This window comes from Nannospalax galili, unplaced genomic scaffold (genome assembly GCF_000622305.1).
Source record: "Nannospalax galili isolate Female #2095 unplaced genomic scaffold, S.galili_v1.0 scaffold948, whole genome shotgun sequence".
NCBI classification, from domain to species: domain Eukaryota; kingdom Metazoa; phylum Chordata; class Mammalia; order Rodentia; family Spalacidae; genus Nannospalax; species Nannospalax galili.
In genome coordinates, this window is record NW_008358192.1 from 480,052 (window position 1) to 497,584 (window position 17,533).

Here is a 17,533-nt window from a genome sequence, read left to right on the forward strand (position 1 = left end):
TACCTGGATACTTGTAAGTTTCCCGGTACTGTAGAAACAATGTGCTCCCTGAAACTGCCTGCATGAGACGGTCCCCCTGGCTGGCTGCAGTGGAAATGGCTGGGCAAAAACACAGGGCAAAGCCAAAGTCAGGGAGAGCAAGACGGGGTTAGTTTTGCCGTTTCACTGGTCCTCTGCAAGAGCAGTCATACTCTTAGCCAGAGTCAGCTCTCCAGTCCCCGCCTTTTTTTCTTTTTTTTCTCATAGTGCTGGGGATTGAACCAAGCAAGTGCTCTACCCCAGAGCTACATCTCTAACCCTCTTTTTACTTTTTATTTGAGACAAGGCCTTGCTAAATTGCCCATGCCAGCCTTGAACTCACTCTACACTATAAGCAGGCCTTAAACTTGTGATCCTCCTGCCTCAGCTTCCCCAGCAGCTGGGGTGACGCAGGCCCTGCTTTGGTTGAGTTCTTTCCTTTGTCTCTTGGAACATCTTCACCTCCGTATTCTGCCCAGTGTGCTCAGCTAATGTGAAGGAAGATTTTTCCCTCTTTTGAAAAAGGGTTTCACTCTGTAACCCAGGCCGCTATGTAGCTTAGGCTGGTCTCACATAGAGGCAGTTCTTCTGCCTCAGTCTCCCAGCTTGTGGGGATTACAGGCAGGAGCCACCATGCCCCACTCCACCCTGAGTCTCAGCTGTGAAATCATGTTATTGTAACGGCTGGTAGGTGCCCCTGGGATAGGACTTCCCTGAGTGTTTTAGTCTGGCTCAGCTTAAGAACTGTTGTCTCCCAAAGGAGCAGGTGGTGGTGGCTCTGAATCTGAGGTGTCCCTGTGGGTTGGGTTAGCTTTTGCTTTTGCTCAGCCCTTTGAGAATCACACACCCCAGGCTATGCTTTTAAGCAAGACATGGTGGCAAACACCTGTACTTCCAGCACTTTGGAAGTAGACACAGGAACATCAGGTGGGAGGCCAGTATCAGCTAGAGTGAGGTGCAGCCTGGGCTACAGGAGACCCTGTATAAAAAATAAAATAAGGGCAGTTGTGGTGCTGAAGGCTTTTAAATCCCAACAGAGGCAGGCAGATCTCTGTGAATTCAAGGCCAGCCTGGTTTACATAGAGAGTTCCAGGCCAGGTAGTGCTATGCAGTGACATTCTGTCTCAAAAACAAATAAATAAACAAAAAATAAATAAATAAAATATAATTTTAGGGGCTGGAGAGATGGTTCAGTGGTTAAGAGCACTGACTGCTTTTGCAGAGGACCTGGGTTTGATTCCCAGCACCCACATGGCGGCTACAAACCATCCTCAACTCCAATTCCAGTGGAATCTGAAGCCCTCCTCTGACCTCCTTGACATTGCAGGACACAGGTGCACTCACATACATGCAGACAATACACTCATACACATAAAATTAAAATAGTAAATATTTTAAATATACACACACACACACATATATATATATAAATTTTAAAAAGCAGGGTCAGTGAGAGGGCTCATTGGGGAAGGGTACTGAGTTCAATCCCTGGAACCCACTCACTTAAAGAAGGAGAGAACTGACCTCCTTAAATTGTCCTCTGACCTCCACATGAGCACCATGACATACACACACACATTCACACACTAAATAAAGAAAATTAACTGGCATGGTGGCACACGCCTTTAATCCCAGCACTTGTGAGGCAGAGGCAGGCAGATCTCTGTGAGTTCAAGGCTAGCCTGGTCTACATAGTGAGTTCCAGGTAAGCTGGAGCTATAGGGAGACCCTGTCTCAAAAAGACCAGAAAGAGAGAAAGAGAGAAAGAAGGGAGGGAGGGAGGGAGAGAGGGAGGAAGAGAAAATTAAAAACGAGCTACTCTCCTACCCACTCTACCATGTGGGTGCTGGGAACCAAACTGGGGTCCTTTGCAAGAGCAGCCAGTGCTCCTAACCACTGAGCCTTCTCTCCAGCCCCCATGGACTGTATTGAACTCGGAACCAGAACAAACCCTTTCTCCCTGAAGTTGCTTTCATCAGGGAATTTTATCACAGCGACAGAAAGGTAAGAAAGACACGCCATTCAAACAGTCCTGCCAGGGACCCTTCCTGCACACTAATCTTAGTGTGTGAGTCTGTTCCGAGTGTATCGCCAGCACCTTACCGCAAACTTCCCACAAACTGTATCCAAAACAGTTTTTATTTCTTCGCTCTGAAATGGCAAAACTAACCCCATCTTGTTCCAGCTGACTCTTGCTTTACCCCATGTTTTTGCCCAGCCATTCTCACTGCAACCAACCAGGTAGTTTCAGAAAGTACATTGTCTCCACAATACTGGGACAATTACAAGTAGCCAGGTAGCATGTTCAGGAAGCGTGTCCTCCTACCCAGCCTAACTAAACTTATTAATTGGAAAACCTCTTAAGGGTTAACTGACCTGCCCCTGGTGTGGTGTAACTATGGTTATTGGCTTTGCCCCTGGCATGATGTAATCATGTTTTAAGCTTTGTTTTTGTTTGTCTTTTTTTTTTGGTCTTTTTGAGACAGGGTCTCCCTGTGAACCCAGCTGGCCTGGAACTAGTGTCACTATGTAGACCAGGCTGGCCTTGAATGCACAGAGATCCACCTGCCTCTGCCTGTGGTTTTAAACTTTATAAATCCTGCCTTGCTTCTCCTTGGGGTCGAGAATTCTTTTGGGCATTAGTCCTCTCTCTGACTGCCAGCTGTTAATAAAGGATTCCTAATTAGACCATCACTATGTGGTGCTCCTCTGTGCTTCTCGCTCGGTGTTATAGCTCTAGGCTTTCTTCACAATCCAATAGCACAAAAACTACATCCACAGGCTTTCGTACCCACAGACCAGGATACCAGGGAGTGCTGCTGTCCCCAGACAGCCAGCAGACACTACTCCCTGAACATGGACAGGAGAGCTCCCAATTTTTGTCCTGTGGCTGGAGCAGCCTGGTGGGTAGGAGACGAAGTCAGGTGACAAAGCTGGTCCATCTCCTGGTATAGGGAGATGAAAATTTAGGGTGTTTGAGGCTGTCCACCCCACCTGCCTGCCATCCAAAGGAGGCAAATACTGCTGAGACAGGGAGATGAAAATTTAGGGTGTTTGATGCTGGCCACCACCTTTAGGCTGTCCACCCCACCTGCCTGCCATCCAAAGGAGGCAAATACTGCTGAGAGATCCCCAAGTTTCCAGGAGATATTGGTTACTGAGGTCTCATCCAGATGCCTTCCCAACAAAGGACAGCTGGTGCTACAGGGAGACCCTATCTCAAAAAGACCAAAAAAAGAAAAAAAGTTTTGTTGTTAAGACAGGGTCTCCTGTAGCCCCATCTGGCCTAGAACTCGCTATGTAGACCAGGCTAGCCTTTAATTCACAGAGATCAGTCTCCCTCTGCCTCCCAAGTGATGGGATTAAAAGCGTGCAGTACTGTGCCTGGCTAAAAGAATTTTTTAAAGATTATTTTGTGAACACAGAAACTGGCTCCAATATAGCTCATCTGTTAGTGTCATGCTGGCTGTTTCTCTTTTGGGGATCATAACCATGTTCAGGGTTGGGGTAAGTGGTTTGGAGCTCGACCTTTCAGCAGGTGCAAGGCTGTGCTTGGCCAGGCTTCTACAATGTCTATCGCTATAGATATTTACAAACTGCGTCATTCAGGATGTGCCCTGCTGAGTATGGGGATACTTGTTCCCCGGTGCTGTTGCTACAGCTGGCTGGGTTCCTTTGGAAATCATGGGTAGGCAAGTAGTTCAAGTGCTGGTCTTTGGCAGCAGTGACCTGGCCAGCAGGCAGGTGGGAGCAGCAAATGGCGCCCTCTAGTGCCACAGTCCTCCAGCGGGCCTCAGGCATACAACTGGCCCTGTTGCAGTCCCTGTAGGTGTAGCAAGTTTCGATTCCTCAGTTCTTACTGTGGCTGGTTTAGCAGTTTCGGGACAGGCCTAGGTACTGGGGGGTTCCTCGGTCCGACAGTGGTGGTGTCCTGGGGTGTCTGTGACCCACGGAAGCTGGGCAGAGCTCTGGGACCCTCTGGCCAGCAGGGCCTGCAGTGTTTCTTCTCCCCTACTCAGAGGCCCTGAGCCTTCTTCGGCTCTCCGCCCTCTCCTCTGTCTCTCTCCTCCAGCTGCTCCTCCTCCTCCGAGGCCACTCCTCTGTCTCTGCTGCATCCGCTGTCTCTGCTGTTATTAGCTCAGTCCACACTACCAACGTGAGCGTGAAAAGACCACCTGAGAGGCTGGAGCCGTGGCTCAGCTGCTAAGAGGAGTGGCTGCTCTAGCAAAGGTCCCGGTTCAGTTCCTAGCACCCACGTGGCGGCTAACAATCATCTGTAACTCGTTTCAGAAGATCCAACGCCCTCCTCTGATCTCCATGGGCACTGCACCCACACGGTGTGCTTACATGCATGCAGGCCAAACACACACACATTTAAAAAGTACTAATAGCCAGGCATAGTGGCGCACGCCTGTAGTCCCAGCACTTGGGAGGCAGAGGCAGGTGGATCTCTGTGAGTTCGAGGCCAGCCTGGTCTACATAGTGAGTTCCAGGACAGCTGGGGCTACAGGGAGACCCCGTCTCAAAAAGACAAAACAAACAAACAAAAAGTACTAATAATAATCGGGTGTGATGGCGCACACCTTTAATCCCATGAAAAAAATACTAATACCTTTTTTTGGTCTTTTTTTAAAAAAATATTTCATTTACTATTTTTATGTGTACAAGTGCATTGCCTGCACGTATGTGAGTGCACCCGTGTCGTGCAACGCTGGGGAGGTCAGAAGAGGGCTTCGGATTCCCCTGGAACTGGAGTTAAGGACGGCTCGTAGCCACCATGTGGGTGCTGGGAATCGAATCTGGGCCCTCTGCAAGAGCAGACAGTGCTCTTAACCGCAGGGCCATCTCTCCAGCCCCATTTTTTGGTCTTTTTAAGACAGGGTCTCCCTGTAGCCCCAGCTGGCTTGGCACTCACTATGTATACTAGGCTGGCTACATGTAGAATGGCATGCACCACCATGTCAGGCTGAAAAATACTAATACATTTTTTAAAAATATTTTTTTTTAATAGCCAGGTGTGGTGGCACACGCCTTTAATCCCAGGACTTGGGAGGCAGAGGCAGGTGGATCTCTGTGAGTTTGAGGCCAACCTGGTCTACATAGTGAGTTCCAGGCCAGCTAGGGCTACAGGGAAACCCTGACTCAAAAAGACAAAAAAAAAATTATTTTATGTGTATGTGTATATTACCTGCACATAGGTAAATGCACCCCTGTTGTGCAATGCCCTCAGAGGACAGAAGAGGCTGTCGGATCCCCTGGAACTGGAATTATGGACAGCTGTCAGCTGCCATGTGGGTGCTGGGATTCAAACCCGCGTCTTCTGCAAGAACAACCAGTGTTCTTAACTGCTGAACCATCTTTCCAGCCCCATAAATACATTTTGAAAAATTTATTTATATTTGTATGCGTGTATTGCCTGCATGTACGTAAGTGCACCCATGTCGTGCAATGCCCATGGAGGTCAGAAGAGGCTGTCGGATCCCCTGGGACCGGAGGTACGGACAATTGTTAGCTGCCATGTGGGTACTGGGATTCAAACCCGGGTCTTCTGGAAGAACCACCAGTGTTCTTAACCACTGAGCCATCTCTCCAGCCCCAATAAATACATTTTTTAAAAGACCACTAGAGAGATGGCTTAGCAGTTAAGAGCACTTGCTGCTCTTGCAGAGGACCGGAGTTGTTTCTAGCGCTCACCTGTAATTCCTGGGGATCTGACACCTTCTTCTGGCCTCTGCAGGTACATTCACACACAAATTTTTTGTTGTTGTTGTTGTTGTTGTTTTTGGTCTTTTTGAAACAGAATCTCCCTGTAGCCCCAACTGGCCTGGAACTGGCTATATAGACCAGGCTGGCCTTGAACTCACAGAGATCTGCCTGTTTCTGCCTCCGAAGTGCTGGGACTAAAGGCGTGCACCACCACACAATTTTTTTAAAAAAGACCATCAGATACTGAGCTTGATGGTGCACATCTTTAACCCTAACATTCAGGAGGCAGAGGCAGGTGGATCTCTGTGAGATCAAGGGCAGCCTGGTTTATAAAGTGAGTTCCAGGCCAGCTGAAGCTACAAGGAGACCCTGTTTCAAAACAAAAAACAAAACCTTTAAAAACTGTTTTCCCACACACAGCAGTAAGAGGACAACTTGAGGGAGTTTGTTCACTCCTTCCACCATGTAAGTGACAGGGACTAAACCCAGGCCATCAGTCTTGGACAGCTCACTGGCCAGAAAGAAGTGTTTTATTAGTTCTAATGCCACAGCTCCAAGGGAGGCAGCCCAGGAGAGGCTCCCAGCCCGACTCTCTAAGAGCCGGAACAGCTGGCTTACACAGTTGGAGAAGGCGTGTTGGACCAATCCCAGCAGCCCCTCTGCTCAGTCACCAGGTGAGGTGCTCTCCCTGTTGTCTTCTCAGTTCATCAAAGCTTGCAATAGCAAAATCTAAAAATCTGGTGTGAAGTGCTTCAAACGGCCCTGGCTGAGGGCATGCCTTCAGCAGCTGGGCAGTCAGCTGAGATCAATCCTGGGGCTCTCAAGGCGCTCAGGCAGTGTTCAAGGCAGTGGGTGCTGGCTGAAGAGTGCGCGGGCTGCGGACACTCCTGTTCCAGGCGGCCAAAGTGGCAAGGGAGTCCCATCCCAGTCTTTACTTAGTTACAGAAAATGAACTCTGGGAGTGTTACAATAAGAACTTACATTTTTTATCATTAATAGTGATTTGTTTAGGTGCACTTAACAACTAAAGCTAGGCATTGGTGGTGGTGCACACCTTTGATCTCAGCACTTGGGAGGTAGAAGCAGGAGGCTCTCTGTGAGTTCCAGGCCAGCCAGGGCAACGACAAAACCAAACCAAAGGTGCTAGACCCCTGCCCAGCCACCCAGGGAGGTGGGTCCCTCTCAGCATCACTGCTCCCTACAGGTGTGGTTTGACCTCTTCATCATTCCTGTTCTGGGCATTCAAGCATTTTTGTGGTGTGGTGGAATTTGTGTGCCACTCACAGTCACGGACGGAGGAGAGCAGGAGTGGTCCTGGGACTTTGGACGCGTTGGGTCCACAGTGCATGTAACTGTCACCAAGGGCCTGGTTCTGCCCCATGCCTGTGACAAGTGCATGAATTGCTAAATCTCATATTTTCCAGTCTCATTATGAGGCTGGAACCTGTGTCAGATTTTTCACTCCCTGGTTGCCTTTGCCTACTTTGATGGGGCCCCTGGCCTACAGGAACTCCGTCGTGGCCTGTACAGAGGCTGATGACTCCTTTCTCTGAGGGCCCCCTTGAAGGTGAGGAACATGCCAAGGGGGGGATCAGTGGGAATGTGGGCTTCATGTGAATAAGGCCCAGGGTTCAATCCCAGCACCAAAGAGGAAGAGGGGAAAGAGGAAAGGGGAGAAGAGGAAGAGGGAGGAGGGGAGGGGGAGGACAAGAAAGGAGAGTGAGGAGTCCCTGACCTGGTGGAAGTCCTTGGCAGAAGTGGGAGGAGTCTGGGTTTTTCTAGAAGAAATCTCTTAACTTGGTGGAGCTTGCATTTTTTAAAAAATTCTTATTTTATGTAGGACCCATATCAGCAATGCTGACAGAGACCTGAGGGTGGTATAGGATCCCTGGAAATGGAATTAGCCACAATGTGGGTGCTGGAAACCTAACCTGGGTCCTCTGCAAGAACAGCCAGTGCTCTTAACCACTGAGCACTCTCCAGTCCTGGAACCCAGTACTCAGAAGGCAGAGGCAGGTGGATCACTTTGAGTCTGGCCAGCCTGGTCTACAGAGTGAGCTTCAGGACAGCCAAGGCTACACAGTGAGACCTTGTCTCAAAAAAAATTGTAATAATTTAAAAGAAAAACTTGCATTATTGCTATTCATTCTGGTGGGGTTTTTGAGACAGGGTCTCCCTATACCCCCAGCTGACCTATGTAAACCAGGCTGGCCTCCTGAGTGCTGGCTTCCTTGTTCTGAGTGATGAGTCTCAAGCTGTTCTGTGAATTATCCTCATCAGGCATCTACACTATCTGCCATCCCACTTATGGGTCTCAGCATCCATCAGTTACCATGGCAGCTGTTACAGCATCTGTTGTTCAAGTGTTCCTTACCATCAATCTTTGTCTCACATCATTACAGGATGGGAGAGCTGGGAACAGCCCTCAGAGGCTAAGGCAGGATTGCCACAAACGTAAGAGGCCAGCCTGAGTTCACAAAGTGGGATCACTGTGTATCAAGATACATAGCATCCAAGCTACTGTTGACTGTGAACCCACTCCTTAGAAATTTTTTTTCTTCTTTTGAGACTAAGTCTCCAACTGGAACTATGTAGACCAGGCTGACCTTGAACTCAGGGATTAAAGCTGTGCGCTACCACGCCTGGCTTAAAGTGTTTTCATTTTTTGACAATCTCATATATACCTGTTTTGACCATATTCACCCAAGGCCCCTTCCTAATCTCCTTCCCAATGAGTCCACCTTCCATCACCTGTGACCCATGGATTTAATTACGCTTATTTGCATACCCACGAGTGGTTACCAGTGGCTACACCACCAGACACTTTCCCAGACATCATTACAAGCTTCTCAGGGAGGGCTGGGGCCCCCTCCACTCCAGGACACAATGTTCATGCGCCCATCGGATGCTGGCATCCACAACTGCCGTTCACAAGCACAATGGCTTTCAGGCAGGTTCACTTGTATCCCAGGCTGGCCGAGCTCCTGATCCTAACTAACTGCCTCTACTAACTAAATACTGGGATTACAGATATATCTCACCATGCCCGATTTAGTCCTGCCTGGCCTGGAATTCACAGGGATCCACCTGCTTCTGAGACAAGAGTGCACTATGTAGTCCAGGCTTGTTCTAATTACAGATGTCCTATTTTTCCAAAAATTTTAAGAGCTGGACATAGGAGACTGAGGCAGGCAGATCTCACGAGCTCCAGGGAAACCCCGTTTCAAAGCCCTCACCCCCACCCTGCCCAATACCTATGTCAAGGTGGCTGGCCTCAAGAGTCAGGGTCTCTGTATAGGCCTCGCTGGCAGGATATGATCTATGTAGCCCTGGCTGGCCTGGGCCACCACATTCAGCCTATCTTCTTTAAAAATGCTTTGTGTGTATGAATTGCTTTAAGTGTAGTGCCATACAGTGCAGTGCCCAAAGAGTCATGAAAGTGTCAGGCCGCCCTGCAGTTAGGGATGCTTGTCAGCCACCATGTGGATCTGGGAGTAGAACAGCTCCTTGCCCCCATCATTTTTTCAAAGACAGGGTCTCTTCCTAAGCTGATTTAGCGAAACACACCTAGGTGTCAGCTATAACCACTTGGTGGGACATTACTCCCATTTTTAAAAATTTATGTGTATGAGCCTTTTGCCACATGCGTATGAAGTACATTATGTATGCAATGCCCACTGAAACCAGAATGAGTGTTAGCCACCATGCTAAGTGCTGGAAACCAAATCCAGGTCCTTTCAAGTAGCCAGTGCTCTTAACCACTGAGCCATCTCTCCATCAATCCTTTCATACCAATGTTTACAGAGACCAGATAAATCCATTTTCTGCTTTAAGTATTTTATTGAGATTTTTTATAAAAGGAGGTACAAGGCAATCTACAGTACAGGATTCTAGCCACACCCCAGCTAATGCTATCCACCTGTGCTGGTTTCAGGCCTTTTTTGGCCTAGTAAGTCGACAGCTGCTGACAATCCAAGATCTCAGGGTCTGCCCAACTTGGGATAGAAATTATCCTTTAGCTGAAAATCCTGAAATTTCATACAAGGAACACATATTTAGAACTAGGCAGGCAACTGACCGCAAACATGAAGCTGGGTAGGCAATGTCCCACTCGGGGCCATGTAAGAGCGGATCAGGTGGTTTCAAGAATCCTCAGAAAAGCTCAGAGACTCTAGTCCAACCAGATCATCATCACCACTCAAGCTGGGAACCCAAGCAAGACTCACCACAGAGGCAGGAAGGGCTGCCTTGCCTCTTGACAATGCAGGTGGATGGGCAGGAAGAGCCGCCTCAGCTTTCCGTCCTCAGGTGAGCGCAGAATCCAAGTGAGGGGACACTGGCCCCATGGCTTCAGAGCTCCTTCTAGAAAGTTGAGCCAAGCAATAAAAACAAGCAGAGGCTGAGCCAATGACTCGAGACCCAAGTTCTACCAAGGAGTGAAAAGGGTACACAGAACAGTGTTCCTTCCAACAGACCCTAGCATCCAGGTCCCCTCAATGAGTCAGAACTTAAATTTGACATCAGAGCCAGTGTCAGAGACTCTAGTCTGTGAGATCATCATTCCCGATTTAGGGAGACCTGGGTTAGGGGCATCAAGACAACAGTCCCAAAGGTGAGGATGCAATGAAAGTCCAGGAAATGTCAGACAAGAAAACAAAGTGGTCATTTGCAGCCCCTGCCTGTAACCTCAGCATCTGGGATGCAGGATTACAGTTAATTCAAAGCCACCCTGGGCTCTGTCCCCAAATCCCAGCACCTGGAAGAGGTGGTAGTTCCAGGATAAGGCCAACTTTAGTTACAGGAGACCGACACTACCAAGAGGGCTGCCAAACCCCGACCATCCCAGTCTGATCCCCAGGACCCACATGGGGAGAACCAACTTCAGCAAGCTGACCTCCTGGCACAGGCTCTCACATAAAAACAAATATAATCACACACACGCAAGCAATACTCTAAAATATCTTTTAAAAAGACTCACAGCACTTTTAAGAGGCGCAGACAGGCGATTCTGAGTTAAGAGACTGACCCGGTCTCAAAAGCTGGACGTAGGGGTATACCTTACTGGGACTAAGGTCCCAACACCGTCTTAAGAATCAAAGAAACCAAGCAGCTGCTGGTGCCCATGAAACCTACGCGGAAACAATCGGAGAGGCGCCCAGGATACCAACCTATTTTCAAGGCTCACGGGCCGGGGGACGTCTTCAAATCCCTAACGAAACATGGAAACAGATGATTAGGTCCAGATCACCAACTCTCCAGAGCCCAGGTTCTCAGACCCAGGGTCATCAGCGCGCTGCGGTGATGGCGTCAGCGAGACACTCAGTATCACCAGAGGTCATCATCAACCCCTCCACCTGGCGGTCCTAACCTATTTTCAAGGCTCACGGGCCGGGGGACGTCTTCAAATCCCTAACGAGACATGGAAACAGATCATTAGGTCCAGATCACCAACTCTCCAGAGCCCAGGTTCTCAGACCCAGGGTCATCAGCGCGCTGCGGTGATGGCGTCAGCGAGACACTCAGTATCACCAGAGGTCATCATCAACCCCTCCACCTGGCGGTCCAAACTGCCCACCACCATCCATTCACCTTCATGACGCTGGAACTCTCCGGGGAGGATGAGCGGGCTGAGCACAGGCTGGAGAGATCGCACACCTCTGTCCGGGAGACTGCGGATCCCGCAGAGGACAGCAACGACCAGCAGAAGCAACCACACTCTACCGCAGGCGGGCGTCCAAAGAGAACAAGCGGCGGCGGCCCCGCTATTTATAGCCACGCCCGGGGTCCTGCCGGCTGTAGTCGTCTGCAGCGATGCCTGAGCGCCCTGTGGAGTGCAGCGTGCAAAAGAAGCCAGGCGTCGGGCGCAGCCATTTGTCCCGGCACTCGGGAGGAGAGGCGGGGGCTCTGAGTTCAGGGCCAGCCTGGTCTACATAGCGAGCTCCAGGCCGGTTGGGGCGTGGGCAAAGGAGGAAAAAGAAATAGGCGGTGTGGACGGTCAGGTCGGGGAAGGACCCCGGAGGCCAGCGCTGGTCCCCCAGGGCGGCTGCTGCATCTGCTTTGCGGCCTGCGGAGGCCTGGGGCGTCACTCCACCCCCATCCTGGCAGAAAAATGGGAATTTGTGCCTCAGCTTCTGCTCTCCATTCTTTTTATTGAAAGTATGAAATGACCCAGGGGTTAAGAGCACTGGCTGCTCTTGCAGAGGACCCGGGTTCGAGTCCCACCACGCACATGACGGCTAAAAACGGCCTGGAACTCCTGAGTACCATATAGTTTTTTGTTTTTTGTTTTTTTTAATATAATAAACTCAGTTCCTAGAGACTCGGGCCTGACGGAGGAAAAGATGGCTGTGCGTTCCAAGCTGTGTAAATGCTTAGTGATGACCCACCCCAGCGAGCAGTTCACGAACCTCAGTCCCAGGAATTCTTTTTTGGCCCATTGATTGAACTGTTTATGGAAACTCTGTTTAACTTCTTTGTTGCTGACACAGAGTGAACTCTGTGAGCCTTTCACACCTTTCCAGTCTGGTTCGCAGCAGGAAGCCTGTTACCTGCATTTCCTTCTTTCCCGACTCTATCCACAGAGTAAAATCAGGTGAGGCATCGTAGCTCCCACCTGCAATCCCAGTGCTTGTGAGTCTGAGGAAGGACTGTCAGATTCCAGGGTAGCCTGCCTGGCCTAGATAGTGATACTATCTCTGAAAAAGAGCAAGCCATTGGCGGTGGCTTCAGGGTAAAGGCTCTTAGGACCAAACCTCGTAAGCTGAGAACCCTACACGGGGGAAGAGACGTGACTCCCGCAAGCTATCCTCTGACCTACACTCCTACACCATGGTGTGTGTGCCTGCACGCACACATACACAAAAGAATTTTTTTTAAATATTTTCTTTATTATTTTTATTTTATGCGTATGAGTGTATTGCCTGCATGTATGAGTGCATCCCTGTCGTGCAATGCCTGCGGAGGACAGAAGAGGCTGTCGGATCCCCTGGAACTGGAGTTACTGACAGTTGTTAGCTGCCATGTGGGTACTGGGATTCGAACCCAGGTCTTCTGCAAGAACAACCACTGTTGTGAGCCATCTCTCCAGCCCCACACAAAAGAATTTTAAAAAACAAATGAGAAGCTGGAGAGGGCGCCTGGAGGCATGGCTCAGCGGCTAAGAGCACTGGCTGAGCTTTCAGAGGACCCTGATGGTGGCTGACAACTATAACTCCAGTTCCAGGGGATCCCACACCCCCTTCTGACCTCCGTGAGCACACTGCACCCCTAGATGCACTTACATATATGCAGGCCATACACTCTCACACATTTAAAAAAAAAAAAAAGATTCAGTTTTATGTTTTTTTTTTTTTAGTTTGGAGTCTGTTTTCCTGAGTCAGGGTCTCATTGCTGCTGGTGCAGAGTGGTAAGACGCCAGGGTATTTTTCCCCAGGAAGGAGTTTATTCCTGCTAACACCTGGCTCCTATCCAAAAGACAGATCCTTGAACAACAAACCCAGCCTTTATACCCCCTTAGTTCCCCTTCACTGTTCAGTTTCTTTACCTCCCATACATGGCAACACACATACTCTGGGTGCTTCAAGCTGCAGAGTCATGGCAGGCAGCTCTGTGTGGTGCACTCAGGGGCAGACCATGCTGCAATCCTTGTACTTTGTTCTGGGGGCACCTACTGCAACATGCATTCCAGGCTGGCTTCAAACTCACTTGGTAGCCAAGGATGTTTGATTTTTTTTTTTAAGAATAAGCCTTTTTGGTTTTTTGGGGTTAGGTTTTTTTTTTGTCTTTTTTTTTTTTTTTTTTTTTTTTTTTTTTTTAAAAAAAAAAAAAAAAAAAAAAAAAAACTCACTATGTAGACCAGGCTGGCCTTGAACTCACAGAGATCCGCCTGCCTCTGCCTCCCAAGTGCTGGGACTACAGGCATGTGCCACCACACCTGGCCTGTATTTTTAAATTTTATTCATTTTTATGTATGAGTGTTTGCCTGCATGCCCACAATGCTGGTGGAGATCAGAAGAGAGCTGGTTCTCTTGGAACTGGAGTCATGGGTGCTGGGAACAAAACCAAGTCCTCAAAAAAAAAAATAAAAGCTGGGTGCAGGATGCATCCTTTTTTGCATCCTTTTTTTTTTTGGTCATCTCTGTGAGGTTAAGGGCAGCGTGGTCCACATAGCTAGTTCAGGCCAGCTGGGGCTACCGAACCTGGGTCCTCTGCAAGAGCATCACCTGCTCTTATCTCCTGAACTGTCTCTCTAGCACTTACTTGTGTATGAAGCTGTGCTTGCATGTAAGCACACCACATGCTTCTTGCAGTTAGTGTACTCAGAGGCCAGAAGAGGGTGTGGGATCCCCTGAAACTGGAGTTACAGGTGGCTGTGAACCACATGTGGGTGCTGGGAATCGAACCTGGGTCCTCTTCAAGAACAGGAAGCGCTCTTATCCGCTGAGCCACCTCTCCAGCCCCTAATATATTTATTTATTGTCTTTTTGAGACAGGGTCTCCCTGTAGCCTCAGCTGGCCTGGAACTTGCTATGTAAACCAGGCTGGCCTCAATCTCTCAGAGATCCACCTGCCTCTGCCTCCTAAGTGCTGGAATTAAGGGTGTGTGCCACTATGCTCAGTGCCCGTTTTTGAGATGGGGGTCTCACTATGTAGCTCTGGCTGTCCCAGAACTTACTATGTAGACCAGGTTGGCCTTGAACTCACAGAGATCCACTTGCCTCTGTCTCCCCAGTGCTGGGACTAAAGGCATGTGCCACCACACCCAGCTCCTATGTTTTTTTTTTTATTATTGTTTTGGTCTTTTTGAGACAGGTCTCTCTGTAATCCCCAGCTGGCCTGAACTTAAAACATAGACCAGGCTGGCTTTGACCTGGCAATATTTTATTATTTTTATTTTATGTGTATGAGTGTATTGCCTGCATGTATGTGACTGCACCCGTGTCGTGAAATGCTGAGGAGGTCAGAAGAGGGCTTCGGATTTCCCTGGAACTGGAGTTAAAGATGGTTCGTAGCTGCCATGTGGGTGCTTGGAATCAAACCTGGTCCTCTGCAAGAGCAGTCAGTGCTCTTAACTGCTGAGCCATCTCTCCAGCCTCTTTATAATTATGTGTAGGTGTGTGTGTGTGTGTGTGTCTGTGTGTGTGTGTCTGTGTGCAGCTGCCCTCTGCGGGTGGAGGACAGAAAAGGGCATAGAATCCCCTGCAGCTGGAGTTACAGGTGGTTGTGAGCCGCCCCACATAGGTGCTGGCAACTCAACTTGGGCTCTTTGGGAAAGCAGCATCAGCTCTTAAACAATGAGCCCATCTCTCCAGCCTCAAGTTGGCATTTACTAAAAAACATTTTAACATCGATTTTGAACTCCAGAGTTAAGAGAAAGAGGCACTTGGGAAGATAGTAAGACTCATCAAAGAGCATGGGTGTGGGCTTCCCGAGAAGAGGTGCTGCAAGTCACTGTAGTTAACACAAAGCTGACGGCACTGCAGTCCCTTGTGACTACCTGACCAAGAGAAGATACACATTACCCACAGCTCAGAAGAGACTACTTTCCATAATACAGTCACCAAGGCTCATCAGTCTGGGACCCACATACCTTCTGTGCTGTCCCTCAACCTGGGTTGAGGGAGCCTCAGTTGGGGAATTGCCTCCATTGGACTGGCCTATGGCAGTCCATGTCTGTGATTACTGAGTGATGTGGGAGGGCCCAGCCCACTGTGGGTGGTGCCACCTGTGGGCACGTGGGCCTGTGTTGTATAAGAAAGCAGGTTGAGTAAGGGCCAGCAGAGCAAGCCAGTAAGCAATGTTCCTAGATGGGCTGTGCTGCAGCTCCTCCAGGTTCCTGCCCTGGGCTCCCTGATGAATTATGACTTAGGAGATGTAAGCCAAATAAACCCTTTCCTCCCCAAGTCGGTAGTGGTCAGAGTGTTTTGTCACAGCAATGGAGAAAGAAACCAGAACACCTTCCCATATCTTTTCTTTTAAAAAACCTTATAACGAGGGTAGTGAGATGGCTCAGTGGTTAAGAGCACTGGCTGCTCTTGCAGAGGACCTGGGTTGGGTTCCCAGCACCCAAAAGGTGGCTAACAACCATCCATAACTCCAGTTCCAGATGATATGCTACCCTCTTCCTGCCTCTGCAGGCATTGCACTACATGGGTGCACTTACATACATGTAAACAACACTCGTACACACAAAAAATAGTAATTTTTTCACCTAGCGTGGTGTTGCATGCATTTAACCCACCACGCTGGAGACAGAGGCAGGCAGATCTCTTTGAGTTCAAGGCCAGCCTGGTCTACATAGTGAGTTCCAGGCCTGCTGGGGCTACAGGGAAACCCTGTCTCAAAAAGACCAAAATAATAATAATAATAATTTTTTAATGTTATGTTATATGTCACAAAAAGATTATATAAAAGATTCGGGCAGGGGAAGAGAGAAGCAGCTGACACACCAGAGACACTGTCTTCCAACATCTGGCTTGTGGTGTAAAGCTTTGTGGCTGCTTCCACTCACTGACTGTGAACCCAGAATGCTGCGTCCTACAGGTACAGAGGGAGGCCAAGCATTGCATGACACAGGTATACTTACATGCAGGCAATACACTCATACACATTAAAAAAAATAAATAAAGCCGGGTGTACTGGCACATACCTTTAGTCCCAGCACTCTGGAAGCAGAGGCAGGCGGATCTCTGTGAGTTCAAGGCCAGCCTGGTGTACGTAGTGAGTTCCAGGCCTGCTGGGGCTACAGGGAAACCCTGTCTCAAAAAGACCAAAATAATAATAATAATAATTTTTTAATGTTATGTTATATGTCACAAAAAGATTATATAAAAGATTCGGGCAGGGGAAGAGAGAAGCAGCTGACACACCAGAGACACTGTCTTCCAACATCTGGCTTGTGGTGTAAAGCTTTGTGGCTGCTTCCACTCACTGACTGTGAACCCAGAATGCTGCGTCCTACAGGTACAGAGGGAGGCCAACTGCATGGCAGGCCTCTATGAGGCAGAGGTGCAGGCGGGTTGTCACCACCCAGGAACTCCCTTCAGTCCCACCTTCTGACCGAGTGTGCAGCTTCTCCTCAGCCTCCATCAGAAAGGAAGGGCACGGCCAAACTGGCACCTAGCTCAGAGTCTTCTGGGTGTGTAGAGCTGACTAACCTTGCTGTTCCAGGGCTGGGTGGGGGAGACTCAGGGGAAGAGAGTGGTAAACAGTGTTCCTAAGGATAATGACAGGGCAGTCCGCCAAACAACTCGAGAGGTCTGGCAGTCAGCACTAAGAGGGAAGGTGCCCAGGGATTGTGACAGACTGAGTGGGGGGCATGAGGCAGGGACCGGAAGCACGGTGTTTTCCCCTGCTGTAGAGCCTAGCGTCCATCACAGCTTTTTGTGAGTCTTAAACTCACAGCACTCCTCCTGCCTCAGCCTCTCAAGGACTGGGATTCCAGGCTGTGCCACCAGGGAGGCGATTTCAGTTCCCTTTACACTCCCTCTTCTCCATCACTCCACGCGGCTGGGGTGGGGGCTCTATGTAGCCCAGGCTAGTCTGGAACTGGCATCCTCCCGCCTCCACCACCTGAGCTCTGGGACGACAGGTGTGCAACTTCCCATCTCAGCATCATCCCCAGGGTGTGTAGAGGTCGGTCTCCCACCGCCTCCCCCTCTCACCCTGGGGTCCCCAACTCAGGGCACCCTCTCCTCTAGTTCGGGATTCTGGAGCAGGTTTTCAACACTCGCAACCTCAAGCCAGTGCCCCTGACATCTCTTTTACACAGGGATAAAGGGCTGGGTGGTACCTGGTGAAGGTGCAGAGC

General features: G+C 49.4%; 1 long non-coding RNA gene and 3 other non-coding genes across 4 annotated transcripts; all 4 read right to left on the bottom strand.

Annotated features, from left to right (window-relative positions):
- Window positions 1-9,544: 9,544 nt before the first annotated feature.
- Window positions 9,545-17,530, bottom strand: LOC103724425. Its single transcript, XR_606815.3, has 5 exons — window positions 17,516-17,530; window positions 11,314-11,548; window positions 11,093-11,133; window positions 9,951-10,086; window positions 9,545-9,752 (listed from the first exon to the last, which is right to left on the bottom strand). It is a non-coding gene; the product is annotated as an uncharacterized LOC103724425 (long non-coding RNA).
- Window positions 10,223-10,289, bottom strand: LOC115068162. The gene has a single exon (XR_003847538.1). It is a non-coding gene; the product is annotated as a small nucleolar RNA SNORD52 (small nucleolar RNA).
- LOC115068163 lies at window positions 11,009-11,070 on the bottom strand. The gene has a single exon (XR_003847539.1). It is a non-coding gene; the product is annotated as a small nucleolar RNA SNORD48 (small nucleolar RNA).
- On the bottom strand, window positions 11,209-11,270 carry LOC115068157. The gene has a single exon (XR_003847533.1). It is a non-coding gene; the product is annotated as a small nucleolar RNA SNORD48 (small nucleolar RNA).
- Window positions 17,531-17,533: the final 3 nt, after the last annotated feature.